The sequence below is a fragment of the Macaca mulatta genome, chromosome 1, assembly GCF_049350105.2.
Source record: "Macaca mulatta isolate MMU2019108-1 chromosome 1, T2T-MMU8v2.0, whole genome shotgun sequence".
Lineage (NCBI taxonomy): Eukaryota > Metazoa > Chordata > Mammalia > Primates > Cercopithecidae > Macaca > Macaca mulatta.
In genome coordinates, this window is record NC_133406.1 from 117622333 (window position 1) to 117638014 (window position 15682).

The 15682-nt window shown below is 44.0% G+C and overlaps 3 long non-coding RNA genes and 2 other non-coding genes across 5 annotated transcripts; 4 read left to right on the plus strand and 1 right to left on the minus strand.

Moving 5' to 3' along the window:
* The first annotated feature begins 3211 nt into the window (after positions 1–3211).
* LOC144331545 (uncharacterized) lies at positions 3212–9136 on the plus strand. The gene is made up of 2 exons (XR_013398817.1): positions 3212–4310; positions 5663–9136. It is a non-coding gene; the product is annotated as an uncharacterized LOC144331545 (long non-coding RNA).
* On the plus strand, positions 3869–3942 carry TRNAN-GUU (transfer RNA asparagine (anticodon GUU)). The gene has a single exon. It is a non-coding gene; the product is annotated as a tRNA-Asn (tRNA).
* Positions 8357–10997, minus strand: LOC144331526 (uncharacterized). The gene is made up of 2 exons (XR_013398769.1): positions 10894–10997; positions 8357–10509 (listed from the first exon to the last, which is right to left on the minus strand). It is a non-coding gene; the product is annotated as an uncharacterized LOC144331526 (long non-coding RNA).
* On the plus strand, positions 9814–9977 carry LOC114674644 (U1 spliceosomal RNA). Its single transcript, XR_003725762.1, has one exon. It is a non-coding gene; the product is annotated as a U1 spliceosomal RNA (small nuclear RNA).
* On the plus strand, positions 10000–10971 carry LOC114670865 (uncharacterized). The gene is made up of 2 exons (XR_003720654.2): positions 10000–10129; positions 10758–10971. It is a non-coding gene; the product is annotated as an uncharacterized LOC114670865 (long non-coding RNA).
* Positions 10998–15682: the final 4685 nt, after the last annotated feature.

Here is a 15682-nt window from a genome sequence, read left to right on the forward strand (position 1 = left end):
TTACTATTCACTTGATCAGATTCCACACAGAGAAGGAGGCCGGGAGCCTGGCTGGTAAAAAGTTCTTACCCTTATGACAACTGATCAGATCCTGGGTTCTTCACTGCAGCTTCCAGAAGAGCAGAGCTTTGCTATCCTGCTTACAGCTCCAAAACTGTAAGGGCCAATGGAAACCCTCCCTCTAAACCCTCTGAAGTTTCACTCAAAAATCAAGTCACAAAAGGCAGATTAGTAGGTGAAAAGGCATGAAACGTACTGACATGTACATGGGGAGAGCCACAGAGTGATTACCCTACCCACAATGGGATGCAGAAGCTTATATACCATCTCGAGGGAACAGAATGAATGAGGGCTCAAAGCATGGCCAAAACCAGGCACCATCAGAGTCAGAGGTATATCCATTTATTGTGGACAAGACAGGTTATCGGAGGGAGAGAAGAGGAGGCTTGGCTAGCAAAGTTGGTCTTAATATGTAAATGAAAGCTTACAAGTAGCAGCGCTCAGAGAGAATAAACCCTAAAAGTTTCTTTCAGACCTTTACAGGTGTCAGACTCTCAGTTCATCTTTCCTAGATCTGGGCAAGGAGACTTGGCTGCATCAATGCAGACTCTCTACAGACGCAAATCTCTCCAACAAAAGGCAACTTTGCAGGGCTATTTCTGCAGCTGGCTTTCTGAACAGACATCTCAAAATATGTCAAAGAAATGTATTTTGGGGTAAAATACTTTTAATTCCTTGACGTCTACATCCTGATGCACCTGCCGTTTCAACGCACCATAGTTGGTGGCAACTCCATTCTTCCCTACACTCAAGCCAAAAAACAGACTCTCCTTGAGGCTAGTCTTTTTCTCACAGCACACACACAATTTGTCAGAAAAATTATGTTTCCTATTTGAGTTAATTACAGCCTTTGATCTGCCCAATCTTTCTCTTTCTTGGTCTCTGAATTTTGGCGAAGGAGTCTCCTGATACAGGCGGGATCGAGTCTAATGAGGGGAATGAGGAGGCTCAAAACCGTCAGACTTATTTAAGAGCCTTAATCTCTGGGTCGGGGTTTGGGCCGCCCTTGAACCTTTTCTTTGGGCCTACTCGTCAAAATCAGCCTGGCCAGGCCTGTCTTCAAGGCCCAGGGGCAAGGCCAGGTCCTCCCGATGGTTCTTGAAGCTTCTCCCGCACCCTCCCCTTTCCTGTGACCTGCAGAGAAGCTTCAGGGGGCATTTATTCAATTTGCTAGGAGCCCAGGAGGCGCAGGTGCGCGTGACTCTGTGGTTCCCACCTCACCCGCCGCCCTCCTTTGTCCTCTCGCTGTCTGAGGCAGGTAGCAAAGTGCCGGGTGAACTTGGGCGCCAAAGACACCCCGCCAGAGAGGGACCCGTAGGAAAGGGCACCGGCCCTTAGTTCCTTCTCAGTAGGGATCCGAAAAAACTCTTGAAGAAATAGAACGGGAGAGTTGGAAGTAGATCAAAGGGAAAAAAGGAAATCCTAGGAGATTTCCTGTCTGAAGGCACCACTAAGAGAAAGTCCGCCTCCTCTGGGCCGGGTCCTCACTTCACTGGTGAACCGAGTTCCAGTCTCCGTTGGAGACCAAATCAGTTGACTTTGGCTTGACTCCTAGTGAAGAAGCCACTCTTTGTCCTCCCTTGTTTAGCTCTTGATCCTGAAGGACTTGATTGTCTCTCTCGGGCTTTCCATGGATTCCAGGGATGCAACTGAGAAGTTTGTATTTAATGCACTTACTTGAAGTAAGAATAGTTTAAAGTATTTTTGCAAATAAAAGGTTTCCTTTTGCACTGAAGACATTCAGATGTGAGGAAAATCACTCGGCTGGGGAAAGCAAATGCTGTTGAGAATGTCTCACAAACACAAATTACACGTCAGCAGGTAGGGTTGACTCTCAGGTTGGGCACATTTTAAGCGCACTGTTGGTGGAATTTAAGATGAATCTAGGACATTCGTGATTAATTTTTTTAGTTTTTTAATAAAATTTAATATTTTAAATTTAAATACACAATCCGAAAATTATATAACCAGCACGAGAAACTGGCTTTATGCCATTTTTACAAACACAGGAAAGAAAGATGATATTATAATGAAAATGCTTCATAAATCGCTACAATTTTTAAGTACCTAGAGAAAATAAGGTAACCTAGAATTCTATGCAAAAATAAAATTTCAAAACTGTGAGTGAAATAAGGATACTGAAAAACATACAAAAGCTAAAAGAATGTTCCAACCCATTTTACAAGAAATCTTAAGAGTCCTCTAGGCAGAAGCAAAAGGATACCATATAAAAATGTGGGCCTATGCAAAGAAATGAATATTGGAAATGGCATTTAGAAAGCATGTACTACACGTTTTCTTATAATTTAACTTTTAAAAAATATTTGATGCAGTAAATAAAAGTAATAATAACGAATCACAAAGCTTACAATACATAAAGTGAAATTACATAACACTAGGATAAAGGCCAGAAAGGGAGGTATAATGACAATTGAAAGCAGACTGTGAGAAATTAAAGATGTATCCCAGAAACCCTAAAGCAGCCACTGAAATAAGAAAAGGATTATAGCTAATAAAGCAACAAAGGAAAGAAAATGGAATGAAATAAAAGCTGTGTAAACACTATCCTGGAACAACTGCTCTCCAGGCCTCCACCCTATAGAAATATACCAGTGGGCAATGAGAAGTGTACAAGAATGATGACTGTAGCATTATTTGTAATCATAATAGAACCAATGTAATTTTAAAGATATATGAAAAAGGTTTTATTTATTTATTTAACAGACAATTGAACAAACGATGGAAGAAAGTCCTTTGCCAAAAGGAACACAGAGGGTCATGATGATGCTACTCCTCCAAGGATTTCAGGGTTCCCAGACTCCTAGTTTTCTGGATGATGTTATTCTTGGGGAGCAATAGGTCCTCGAGTTTGGGGCTCTTTCAGGTTCTCTCTCCATTTCCCCATTCTGCTACAATAAATAAACAAATAAAAACAATTCTCACTTCCAGAAGATCCCGCCTGTGCCTCTGCACGAGCCTTTCAGGAGGTCTGGAGGTCTGGTCCGCCGCTCCCCGGCTTCTTTCCAGGCTTTTGCTTTTCCCTTCCCCTGCTCCTGCCCTAAGGCCCCAGGACACCCGACCACCGCCCAGCTGAGCCCCTGCGGCTCCACCGCGCAGAAGATGCACCGGAGGCCCTGCCAGTTGGCCGCCCCGCGGGGTGCCGAGAAATCAACGCTTTGTAAAAAGAAGTTCCCCATGGAAAATATCTCTTGATTTCCACTCTCAGGGTTCTTCAAAGGACTAAAAGCTAAAGGCGACGATGGATTCATTCGGCAAGTCCTAGTCCGGCGCCCTGGTGAGTGCCAGACCCTGCTCCCCGCAAGGGGACCCAGGAGCGACCCTCGCCACCATCCCTGCCCTGGTGGAGCCCCCGTGCGGGACACAGGATCCGAAGATGGCAGCGGCAGCTTCGCAGCGGCCCCGAAAGCGACTGGGCGGGGTGGGCACAGGCTCCCTCACTTGCTGAAGGCGGCACAAAGAACGGGAAGAACCATCCCGGGAGCCCGCCGGGCGTTCAGCTTCCCTTGGGACCCCTGGCGGCTCGGACTGGGTGGCCGACCGGGGAGCTTCTGGGGGCTTCTGAAGCAGGAGAGGGGCAGGGCAGGCGAAAGGCCATTCGGCTCTCCGTCTGGCTCCAAAATCTCCTAACGCGCAGGTATCCAATGTGACCAGCGCAACTCATCGCTCTAATCTCTCTGGTTTTCCAAGGCCTTGCTCAGTCGTCCTGTCGGGCCCTGAGAATAAAAGGGACAGAGGAAGTTTAGTGAGTGCGCCCTTCCTATATCGCCTACTAGACTGGATGGTTCTTGTCTCTGTGGCGCAATCGGTTAGCGCGTTCGGCTGTTAACCGAAAGGTTGGTGGTTCGAGCCCACCCAGGGACGCTTATTGCAACTTTTAAAGCATGCACGCATTGTCAATCACTACATAAATGGGGAAGATTTTATCCTGAAACGGAGTGCTAGGGACCTACTTCTCACGTGATAAAATTCTAATTCAGTCCGTTATACACTTAAACGAGTAATTTACATGCCTCCAGTTTTTCATATTTTAGTAATAAGAGTCCAGTAGTATCTCCAGGATGTGCCTGGATTTACTGATTGTTCTGTCAATAATGTGACCAGTGGAATCAGTCATCATCATAGTGATCCTCTCCATCATTTTTGAAAACAGTATTTTTCCCCAGTTTGTGCATGATTTATTTAACCCTTTTCAAAATGTTTTTGTTAACCAGGTGTGGTGGCATGTGCCTGTAATCCCAGCTACTCGGGAGGCTGAGGCAGGAGAATCATTTGAACTTGGGAGGTGGAGGCTGCAGTGAGCTGGGATGGTTACACTCCAGCCTGGGCAACAGAGTGTGACTCCATCTCAAAAATAAATAAATAAATAAATAAATAAACAAACAAATAAATAAATGTTTTTGGGATGAGGTTGGTTTCATGGTTTTAGGATTACAAAGAATGCTGCAGTCAACATTCTTGTACACATATCTTTGGTCATTGTGGAAATGTCTACACTGCAGATATTTCTATAGTGTAGAGAACTGGATGCGCCATTGCTACATTATAGTGTTTATATAACGCTTCTAATTTGAGTACATTCTGCAAATGTATCTTTCACGGGAGCAATACCTAATAATATTCCAATATGAATATTTATAAGAGGAAAAATGGGAAGATGTGCAATTGCGCTTTGTGCCTCTCCATGGGGCCCATGTTCATAAAATGGTGGCATTAGCTACCTGAGAGTGGAGTTTGTGGCCCTCTGACATCAAAAGCTGAAGCAGAGGACAGAGGACATGAAAACCCTCACTGCACATCCTCTGTAGTCTGGCCAGAATCATTCCTAGGTCGGTGGTCTCTTATCAGGAGGGAATGCTGCTTGCTTGCTTTGTCAAAACCACAAAAGGCAGGGAAAGTGTCAGGCTGCTGGTTGATAACAGTAGTGAAGCAAGTCTTTCCAAAGAGTTGGTTTGTTAACCCTTAAGAAAAAAAATTCTAATTCTTACCAGATGGTGCTGTGCAGTTCCAGGCTCTTGGTGCCCCAAACAAAGAACTGTGCATGACACACACAAAGCAGCAAAGCAAAGCAAAAGTTTATTAAGCACAGTAACACTCTCAGAGTGGGGAGAGTGGGCTGACCTCTACGAGATGAGATCAGTATTAGTTTGGTGTACTTTGGGTCTGTTTCTGTATGGTTTTTTTTCTTCTCTTCACGAGGATGCGTAATCTTTAGCCAGTGTTTGCCTTTAGATTCATAGGTGGGTTGCTTAGTTACTTTGGCCCTTGTGTGCTTGCACATTGCCTCCATCTCATAATTTTAAGTAAATGCATGATATGCAGTCCATATACCTGAGTTTTAATGAGCTGATTATCATATAGAGTTATGTTAAGGATACTTTTTTTCTCGAATGCACATTCTATCTCTGAGGGGCTGCCCCTTTACTGGTTTGGATCTTGACAGCAATGGGGTCCTTGCTTGCTTTTTTTTTTTTTTTTTTTTTGAGACAGAGGCTCTCTCTGTTGCCCAGTCTGGAGTGTAGTGGCGCAATCTCAGCTCACTGCAACCTCCCCCTCCCGGGTTCAAGCGATGCTCCCATCTCAGCCTCCTGAGTAGCCTGGAGTACAGGAGTGCACCACCACGCCCAGCTAATTTTTTGTATTTTTAGTAGAGACAGGGTTTCGACAAGTTGGCAAGACTGATCTCAAACTCTTGACCTCAGGCGATCTGCCTGCCTTGGCCTCCCAAAATACTGGGATTACAGGAGTAAGCCACCGCACCCGGCCTTGCTTGCTTTTTTTTAATCTTACTTTTTGTTTTGGCTGCTCAACTTCTGCCTTTTTTCTTGCTTCTTGCTCTTCTGCCCCATCACCTTGCTTCTGTTTGTGCCTTTACTCATTGTGTCTTTTATCGAACTTCCAATTCCCTCTCCTGTTCTCCTGCCTCATAATGGCAGTTAGTGAGGAAGGGATTTTAAGGGGGCATGTCCGACCTCCTATTCTGTCACAGCCAGAAACAGCTTTCAAGGTTTCTCTGCGGTCCTCTCGGCCAAGAAGGGGTCGGTTCAGTTGGTTGTAGGGCCTAGGGCTTATTTTTATTTCTCAATCCTGACAAGGGAAGGCTGGATTAATGCAGATTTTCTGCAGGTATAAATTTCCCCTACAAAAGACAGTTTTGCAGAGTTACTTCTGTTTGCTGGCTCTCTGACAGCCATCTTAAAATATGCCAAAGAAATATATTCTGGGGTAAAATATTTTTATTTTCTCCATCTATCTACAGCTTCATCATGCTGACAGCGTCCAGTCCAAGCATACCTGAAGCCTTTCTTTTTAAAAAGCTTTCCCACCCTTCTGACTGCCTTCAAGTCTCTGCCAAAACACAAGTAATAGTGGCTGATCCCCTGCTATAGCAAGCTCAGAATAAATAGCCTTTGCTTTTTTTCCTATTTGATTGGTCTTCGTTTATTTGCAGAAGCTTCAATGTAGAGTTGACAAGAACTCCATCTTTGACCAAACCTTAGTAGTTTCCTCTGAGCCCTTTTCTCTATTAGTTCTTTGCTTGCCAAGTCCAGTTTTAGAAAAGAGTACTGTTGAGTCTAGTTTAGCAAGAGTCCTCCCAACCACCTTTGATAGCTAATCAAGTTCCTCTTAGTAATTTTCCATCCACTGACTTTCTTACCTTGCCAACTGGCTATAATCTTCGACTCTTCCTGCTGTATTTGAGGTTGAGCTCAGTTCTCTGTTGGTCTCTCTTGCCTACTGTAGTACGTACAATAAGATCTGTCTGATGCTTTTAACAAGTGTCCAGTGTAGTCCCTCAGAAACTACCTTTGCAAAATTGTGACAATAAGAGAAAGCTGACATGGCTGACTCCATCTTGGTTCTAGCCTCACAGGCTGGCTGTCTTTGCTCATTCCTGTGCAATTTCTCCCAAGCACTCTTTGGGAAAACTTGTGTTTTTAGTCTAAATCAGAGATCCCCAACCCCCAGGGTCATAAGACAGGTACTGGTCCATGGCCTGTTAGGAACCCAACCAAACAGCAGGAGGTGAGCTGCAGGCTTTGGAGCATTACCGCCTGAGCTCTGCCTCCTGTCAGATAAACATCTGCATTAGATTCTCATCAGAGCTCGGACCCTATTGGGAACTGCGCATGTGAGGGATCCAGATTGTGCACTCCTTATGAGACTGTAACTAATGCCTGATGAACTGAGGTGGAACAGTTTCATCCAGAAACCATCCCCTTCTATGGAAAAATTGTCTTCCATGATACCAGTCCCTGGTGCCAAAAAGGTTGGGGACAGCCAAAAAGGTTGGTTTAAATGATAACCTTCCCCAAAACTAAATTACCCCTGTAAAACTAATGAAAGGCCACCAAGTTAGAAGGATGAAAGGGGCCTGAATTCTACTAAGATGTATGCCTTGTTAAATAATTATCAGCCGTTATTCCAGAGGTCGCAAGATTTGCAGCTTCCCCAATTACTGCTGTGAAGAACATCACTATTGTAGAACCTAAGATTGGCCTCTTGAGATGTCTTTTCAGGCTTTTGCATGTCTGACTACTGGATGGCACCATTTGGCCCGAAAATCAACCAGTCCCTTAGCCCCCACCCAGAAGCTGACTCAATGCGGGAGGGCCATTTTTCACACTCCTGTGATTTCATCCCCAACAATCAGCACTGCCCAAACCCTAGCCCCCTTCCCACCAAACTATCTTTGAAAAACCCCTTACCTCCAAGCCTTCAGTGAGATCGATTTGAGTAGTAACTCTGTCTCCCACAGGTTGTGGCTGGCCTGTGTCAATGAAACTCTTTACTGCAATGCCATGGTCTCCACGAATTGATTTTGTGTGTACAGTGGGCAGGAAGAACCCATCAGTCAGTTACATCTGCAGGATGGTGCCAGTTCTTTCCACAAAGGCTGGTCAGATACCCAGAAAGTATTTCTCCACTATTACGTGGACCGTGTGTCTCTCTGTCACTATCCAGGGAATGGGGCCTGGCTTTAGTATTTAGTATTCAGTAGTTACTATACTGTCACCTAATCCCTTGTTTTCAATATTTTTCCATAACTTCCAGTGGCCTGACTGGCCACCATGCCACAGAATCTTTACTTTATGAATCTTTACTTGATGGTCTCCAAGGAGAACTCCCCATTCGATATTTTGTGATTTGAGCAATGGAATAGAATGTGATACTGGTAGGCTGGGGGAGGTCCCCAGACAGGTGGGATCTCGACCCCAGCCGTGGTTGTCAGGCTCTTGATACCATCTCAAGAACGAAGTCAAGGATGAGTCCGCAAACACTGAAAGAAGAGATTTATTGCAAAGCAAAAAGTACACACTCAAAAAAGGGGAGTTCATGCATACCCGAGAGAGAACAATGGGTTCTGGGGTTTCATCTTGATGGGTTACTTTAACAATGGAGTGGAATATTAATGAAAATTCCTGGGTAAAGGTGGAGATGTCTCGGAACTGTGGTGCCATCCATTTTTACATCAAACATTGGTCTCAGAACTGTCATGGCACTGGTGGGTGTGTGATTTAGTATGTTAATGAGCATATAGTGAGGGCCTAGGTAAAACCTACATTAAATCCAGCACCACATTGGGTCCAGTCAGTCTTACCCAGCTTGGTCCACACTGGTTTTTCAGCGTCTTATGAGCCCATAACCTTAAGTCAGGTAAATCTGCTGCCTAGAATTTGTTATCCTGTGACCACTCGGTATTATTTCTGTCTCAAATCTACTTGGAAATATTCAAATGGTCTTTGACTTGGGCATTCCAACTTTGCTTACTTCACAGTGTTTCTTGCACCGTAATCCAATATAAGAAAAGATGATCCAGACATTTGTTAAACATCTCAAATAAGATGGATCCCAGGTATTTGTGTCAAATTTGGATTATTTTAGTTTTTGTCTTTGCAGAATATAAAATACTAACATGAAGTAAGCACTAAGGTCTGGAGATGGCTGTGCAAGAGATGACAAAGTCCAACACCACGTTTGAGAGTATCCAATAATCTCTTCTGGGGCAGCTTGTTTTTCTACAATACTGAATTTGGAAAAAAAAAAAAAAACAAAACTACGAGATTCATGAAACTGGACAACTGTCTTTATAACATTACCAGTGATAAAATCAGTAAGGAAGGCTGGTTTGCAGTCATCTGAGCAGCCTCTTTACTTTCATAAATATGGTTTCTCTCTGATATTAAACTGCTTCCAATTTCAAGCGGAATGCTACAACCCAAGGATAAGGACGTGAAGAGAACGGTTTCTTTTGTAATCCTAAACGTTCCAGTCTGCGAATTAAAAGCCATTATTTGAAGAAGCGTTCCCGGGCTCCATCTGGCCACGGAAAGCTTGCTACTCAACACAGGCCAACAACCAGCTTTTTTGGGAGAGAACAGATGCGGGGGCAGGAGGGAAAAAAGAGAGGCAGACGTCACTTCCCCCTTGTGGGCTCCGGAGCGGGTTGGTCTGCTGAGTGACAGAAAGGCAGGGACTGGGAAAGGCACTGTCGGTGACATCACAGGGCGACTTCTATGTAGATGAGGCAGCGCAGGGGCTGCTGCTTCCCTACCTGCTGCTTCCCACGAAGGAGTCCCCGTGCTGTGGGAGCGGGTTCGGGACCGCTGGTCGGACCTGAGAGTCCCAGCTGTGTGCCAGGACTAGAAGGGCTCGGGAGTGCACGGGGCAAGTGACCTTGTGTGTAAAGGGTGAGACGTATGAGGCTGTGGCGGGGCGGAGGTGCCTCCGCTCATACTTACCTGGCAGGGGAGATACCATGATCATGAAGGTGGTTTTCCCAGGGCGAGGCTTATCCATTGCACTCCGGATGTGCTGACCCCTGCGATTTCCCCAAATGTGGGAAACTCGACTGCATAATTTGTGGTAGTGGGGGACTGCGTTCGCGCTTTCCCCTGAACTATTTAGTTAAAAGAATAGGTTGTGTACTAAAGTTTGTGTTGTGTGTGGCGTGTAAATGTCATTCTTACCGTGGAAGGTTGGAGAATGGTAAGTAACATATCGATTCTGTCAGAGGAGAAATAAGAAGCGTCAGCCTTTGCAACATAAGGTAACCACCGTGAATGCCGCACAGCTCTTCCCTTTCTATGCGGGGCTGCCTTCTGCAGAGATTGGTCCATAGTCTCCAGTGTCTTGGGTTCTCACGATCTGTACAAATCTTCGTGTTTTTCCCTAGCCCCCAGTCACCTTTTATACAGCTTCTGCTTCTAACTCAGTAGGCTTTCTGTGCTGGGGGGAATGCGTTCTCACTTCATAGAACCAGGTACAAACTACGCAGACGGGCGCTGTTCTTTGGGAAGAAAACAGGGCCTTTGGAGCTCTTAGTGTCCCCGCTGGGTTGTATACATAACATGCGTACTTTGTGTAGGGGAACGGCTCTCCCAGCGCCCAGGTCTCACATGTCTTGGCGGAAATGCGCTGCGATCCTCCCTGAAATGTAAGGCAGGAAGTTTTACGAGGAGCCGGGTCCAGTTTCCCTACTATTTCCTGCCGTTTACATATCTAGTCTTTCTTCAGACTTTATTCAAGTGACAGCTGCTTGTTTGATGTCTCGCTTCCACATCCTACATCCATTGCCAGGCAGCTTTCTAGGTAGCACTCCCACCTATCCTTCCCGCCCCCAAGCAGCCCTTTCCCATTTCTGGCGCCAGTGTCCTCCCCCTTCCTTCTTTCTTCAGGCTCTCGCTTATCACCTTCATGGACAGAAAATACTTAGCTCTCTCTCAACCTGCGGTTTACACCTGACATGCGTTAGTACTGTCTGGGTGAAGGGGAAAAGGACAAGATGGAGGAAGGTGAACAGAAAAGACGCACCCCTTACTACTTCCGGGTTCTTCATCATCCAATTTACCCGCGGGCCTGAAAATGCAGCCCCCAGGGAAAAAAGCAGACCAACTGAGCAGGCGCCATGTGACGTCAATTTGAGGAAACGGAAACTTACTACGGAGACGCCCCTGGCACGCCCTTATCCCACCCACTGCCCTCCCATTTCCAAGCCCAGGACATAAAAGTCGCCGTAGGCAGGCGCCAGCGCGAACTTCCCCGGCCCCATTGCTTGTGGACCTCGCCCAAGAGCCCTGACCCGTTGGTCAATAAAGTTCTTTCTTTCCTACCACTTGCCTCCAGCGCCTAACTCTTTCCTGACTAAAAGAAATTAAATCAAGTGCCCTGGCAAATTCCTTAATACCCCTTCTCAAATGGCACTGTAAATTCATCTCTTTTTAACTCCCAGAAGTATCTAATTGGCTTGTCCCTGCACTACGTGAATACTAGTATCCACTACAGAAGAAAACCCCAGGCCTAGCGATGGCGGTTCTGGGCATTGTGCCAGCCTCTCCCAGGGTATGTTTTCTGACCTCACCTACTTCTGATCAACTGAGGTCAGGAGTTCGAGACCAGACTGACCAATATGGCTAAAGTCCCGCTCTACTAAAAATACAAAAAAAAAAAAAAAAAAAAATCCCGGCGTTGTGGTGTGTGTGAACCCGGGAGGTGGAGGTTGCAGTGAGCCAAGATCGTGCCGTTGCACCCCAGCCTGGGCGACAGAGCGAGACTCTGTCTCAAAAAAAAAAAAAAGAAAAGAAAAAGAAAAAATTAATCCATCTGAGACATATTATTGGAGACGGTAGAATCCTGCATCCAACAGGCACTTGGTGCAGATCTGAACCCATTAAGCTATTGGCTCATGTTCCCTATGTTCTATTAAGTATCGTGAGCAGAAATTGAGCTCTTTAGCTTTTACTCACTAAGTATGGCTATACGGCAGGTGTCTCTCTCTCTCTCTCTCATGTTTGCATCATTATTTTTTTGCCATCAGTGTGGGTTTTTGGTTTTGATGTTATGAAGTGAATTTCTGGGGACAATCTCTGTTGGGTCGTGTTGATAAGGATTCAGTCCCTGTCTGGACAGCTAATCTGGTCTGTGAGTCTTTTTTTATTGTCTATTCATTGTCCTGAGAATAATGGTATTTCCTGATATTTGAGACTGCAGCAATGAGAAGTTGTTCATATCTTGTCTTTCCAATGTTTAGTAAAAATGTTATGGGCCCAATAGTAGTCAATATCGGCAAGAGTGGCATCACTGTTTCAAGAATGATCTTACTACTCAATGTCCCCCCTCCCACCCAACTTCATTCCATAGGAGTTCTTGGCTTTAACAAATTTACTATATCTAAAAGACATCTTAGTCCAGGGAGAAAACTAAATCTGTAGCATGTAAGGAGAAGTTTTCTGTGATTGGTATATTCAGGTTTCTAACCAGCTGAAAAATTCAAATACATGTCCTTTAAAGGTTAAGTTTAAACCACACTACAGAAAGGAGAGAAAAGATTTATATGATCACATATAAGCAATGGAATCAGCAATATGAGCACTTTTCACATCTATACAAATCAAATGTAATCTCCAGAACATTAAGGAAGTTCATCCCTTAATGAAAATGAATGAAAAGAAATTATTCACCCACTGTTCTATGCCCTGGAAAGAGAATGTCCTGCCGGACTCAAAAGGGTATCACAATATCACTCAGATTTTCAGCGATGAAGGCCCTCCAAGGATCTAATGATGTTAATATTTTCAGTTTGTTTCCTTCACTGATAAACATTGTTAATAGATACCATTGCCTCTGTTTTCACCTTAAGTGATGATACTTAGCACAATTTGTTTCTTAAGAATGCCCCTTAGTTTGGTGGAAGGAATTTTCCTTCTTTATAAATATAGGATATTGTCTCATGAAACAAATTGGCATACTCTTTCAGTGAAGTGAATAGACAAATTAGGTCTCTAAAATTTTAAAGGAGTCACTGCCCCAATTATCTTAGGAACAATGATAATCACTAATACAAAATTAAAATAAGAAAATTAAGCCAGGTATGGTGGCTCATATCTGCAATCCCAGCACTTTAGGAGGCTGAGGAGGGAGGATCAGTTGAGGTTAGGAGTTGGAGACCAGCCTGGGCAACATAGTGAAACCCCTGTCTCTACAAATTTTTAAGTATTAGCTAATATTTTAAAGTTGGCCAGGCATGATAATGCATGACTGTAATCTCAGCTACTAGGGAGACTGAGGCAGGCTACAGTGAACTATGATTGCACCACTGCCCTCCAGCCTGGGTGACAGAGTAAGACTCCCAACTCAAAAAAAATAAAGAAAGAAATAAAGAAAAAGAAAGAAAGAAAGAAAATTAAGAATTTGTTGAAAATTGTTTTACTACAATGCTAGACTGCATGTCTTGTGCCTGTACTCCCAGAAACTCAACAGGCTGGGGCGGAAGCATTGCTTTACGCCAGCAGTTGGAGACCAGCCTGGGCAACAGGGCAAGACCTCGTCTCTAAAATAATACAAGGCAAGCTGAGCCAGGAGGATTGCCTCAGCCCTGAAGTTCCAAGTTGGTCAGCTATGATAGCCCCGCTGCACTCTAGCATGGATAACAGAGCAAGACACTGTGCCTTATTTTTTATTTTATTTTATTTTATTTTAACTACTTAATGCCTATTTATTTATTTATTTATTTATTTATTTATTTTTGAGAGAGAGTCTTGCTCTGTAGCCCAGGCTGGAGTGCAGTGGTGCGATCTCAGCTCACTGCAAGCTCCACCTCCCAGGTTGAAGCTATTTCCCTGCCTCAGCCTCCAGAGTAGCTGGGATTATGGGCGAACGCCAACACGCCCAGCTATTTTTTATAGTTTTAGTAGAGACAGGGTTTCACCATGTTTGCCAGGCTGGTCTCAAACTCCTGACCTCAAGTGATGCACCTGTCTCGGCCTCCTGAAGTGCTGGGATTACAGGTGTGAGCCACCTCGCCCAGCCTACTGATGCTTGAAATGTGAGGTTTCATTAGGGAAAAATTTTCTTGTTGAATTTCTAACATGAAAAAATAATAGATTTAGCTGTAGATTAAATTAATGGTCTTGATAGTTTGGTACAATGAAATAAATGAAATGAAGTTGATAACTGAGAAGAATCTTTGATGCTTTTGAACAATTTAAATAATGCAAATATTTAATATATAAAGACATGAAAAAGTTCATTACGTTATTATTTATTTATTTATTTATTTATTTATTTATTTGAGACACAGTCTCACTCTGTTACCTAGGCTGAAGTGCAGTGGTGCAATCTCAGCTCACTGCAACCTCTGCCTCCTGGGTTCAAGCAATTCTCCTGCCTCAGCCTTCTGAGTAGCTGGGATTACAGGCACACACCACTACACCCAGCTAATTTTTGTATTTTTAGTAGACACAGGGTTTTACACCATGTTGTCTCAAAAAAAAAAAAACTATAAAAAATTAAAATTATATGTTCAAGTAAATTAAATATATAATAATGAAAAAGGAGGCCTAGCATGACTAACTGCATTTTACTCCTAACCCTTCCTACCCTGTGGTGATATCTTTCAGGCTAACTGCTTTTTCTCATTTCTGCACATAGGCCAAGCTATCTATGGGAGGGATTTAGCTTACAGTTTAACTTTAAAGCACAGATGACAATAATTCCTTCCCCAAACTGTCTCCTGAGAAGATAAAGAGGTTGTATGCACAAGTAACAGTGTTATGTTGAAGATTTATAAGAGCATTGTGATCTGACAAAGAACAAAGAATTTTCACCATCCCCTTGGGCTCTCACTGCAGCTCATAAGTCTGTCATTGTCAGACCTCTTCACCTCAACCACCTCCTTCTTCCTCCCTTCCCTAACATACAAGGAGCCTGAAAATTGTATTAATTTAAGATGGTTCTTTAGGATATTAGTTCACCATCTTCAGTTTGGTGGCTCCCTGGATTAAAGTCACCTTCCCTGCCCCTCCCTATACCTTGTCCCTGGACTTACTGGCTGTCATGCAGCAAGCGGTGAGTGCAGTGAGCCGAGATCACACCACTGCACTCCAGTCTGGGTGACATAGTGAGACTCTGTCTAAAAAAAAAAAAAGAGAAGAGAGAGAGAGAAATTTCATTTTAGAACCAGACAAATTAAATGGGAGACTTACTTCCAATGAGACCTAGAAATTTCTAAATTTCTAAAATTTCTGTAAGAACAGAGAAAATTGCCTCCATTGAGGAAGTAAGCTGAGGGAGGTAAACTGACACGTTTTCTGAATTGAGAAATATTGAGGAGGCTTTGTCTCTTTCGCCTCCAACTGCTCCTTCTCCTCCTGCCCCTGTGCCTGCATAGTTTTTCTTACCTGAGCCTTCCTGTCCTGCCTTGCCTCTTCTTCCATCACCATCACCCGAGGAAAGTCCCCAGGGCTCTGGCCCCTTCCCTGAAACTTCTGTTCTGACAGCCCCTTTCAAGGTAAAACCCACAGGAAGAGGGGAGCCTACCATTGTGTATACCGCTTCACCAAAATGTGAATTAAGAATATTATAAAAGACTTCCATGGTCTAAATGTAAATACATTTCACTCTTCTGTTTCTAAAGCAGGCTCCAAGATTCTACAGGGTTTGACAGAAAATTTGACTTAACTGTTGAAACCTTTGAGCCCAAATATTCTGACCTTTATCAATTAATTCACATGCTGGTGAAGAAGGCAAGGTCAGTAACTGGTTGCAAAAGGCAAATTGGAAGGATTTTCAAAAGAGACTGAAGCAGAACATGAAAGGTTAACAT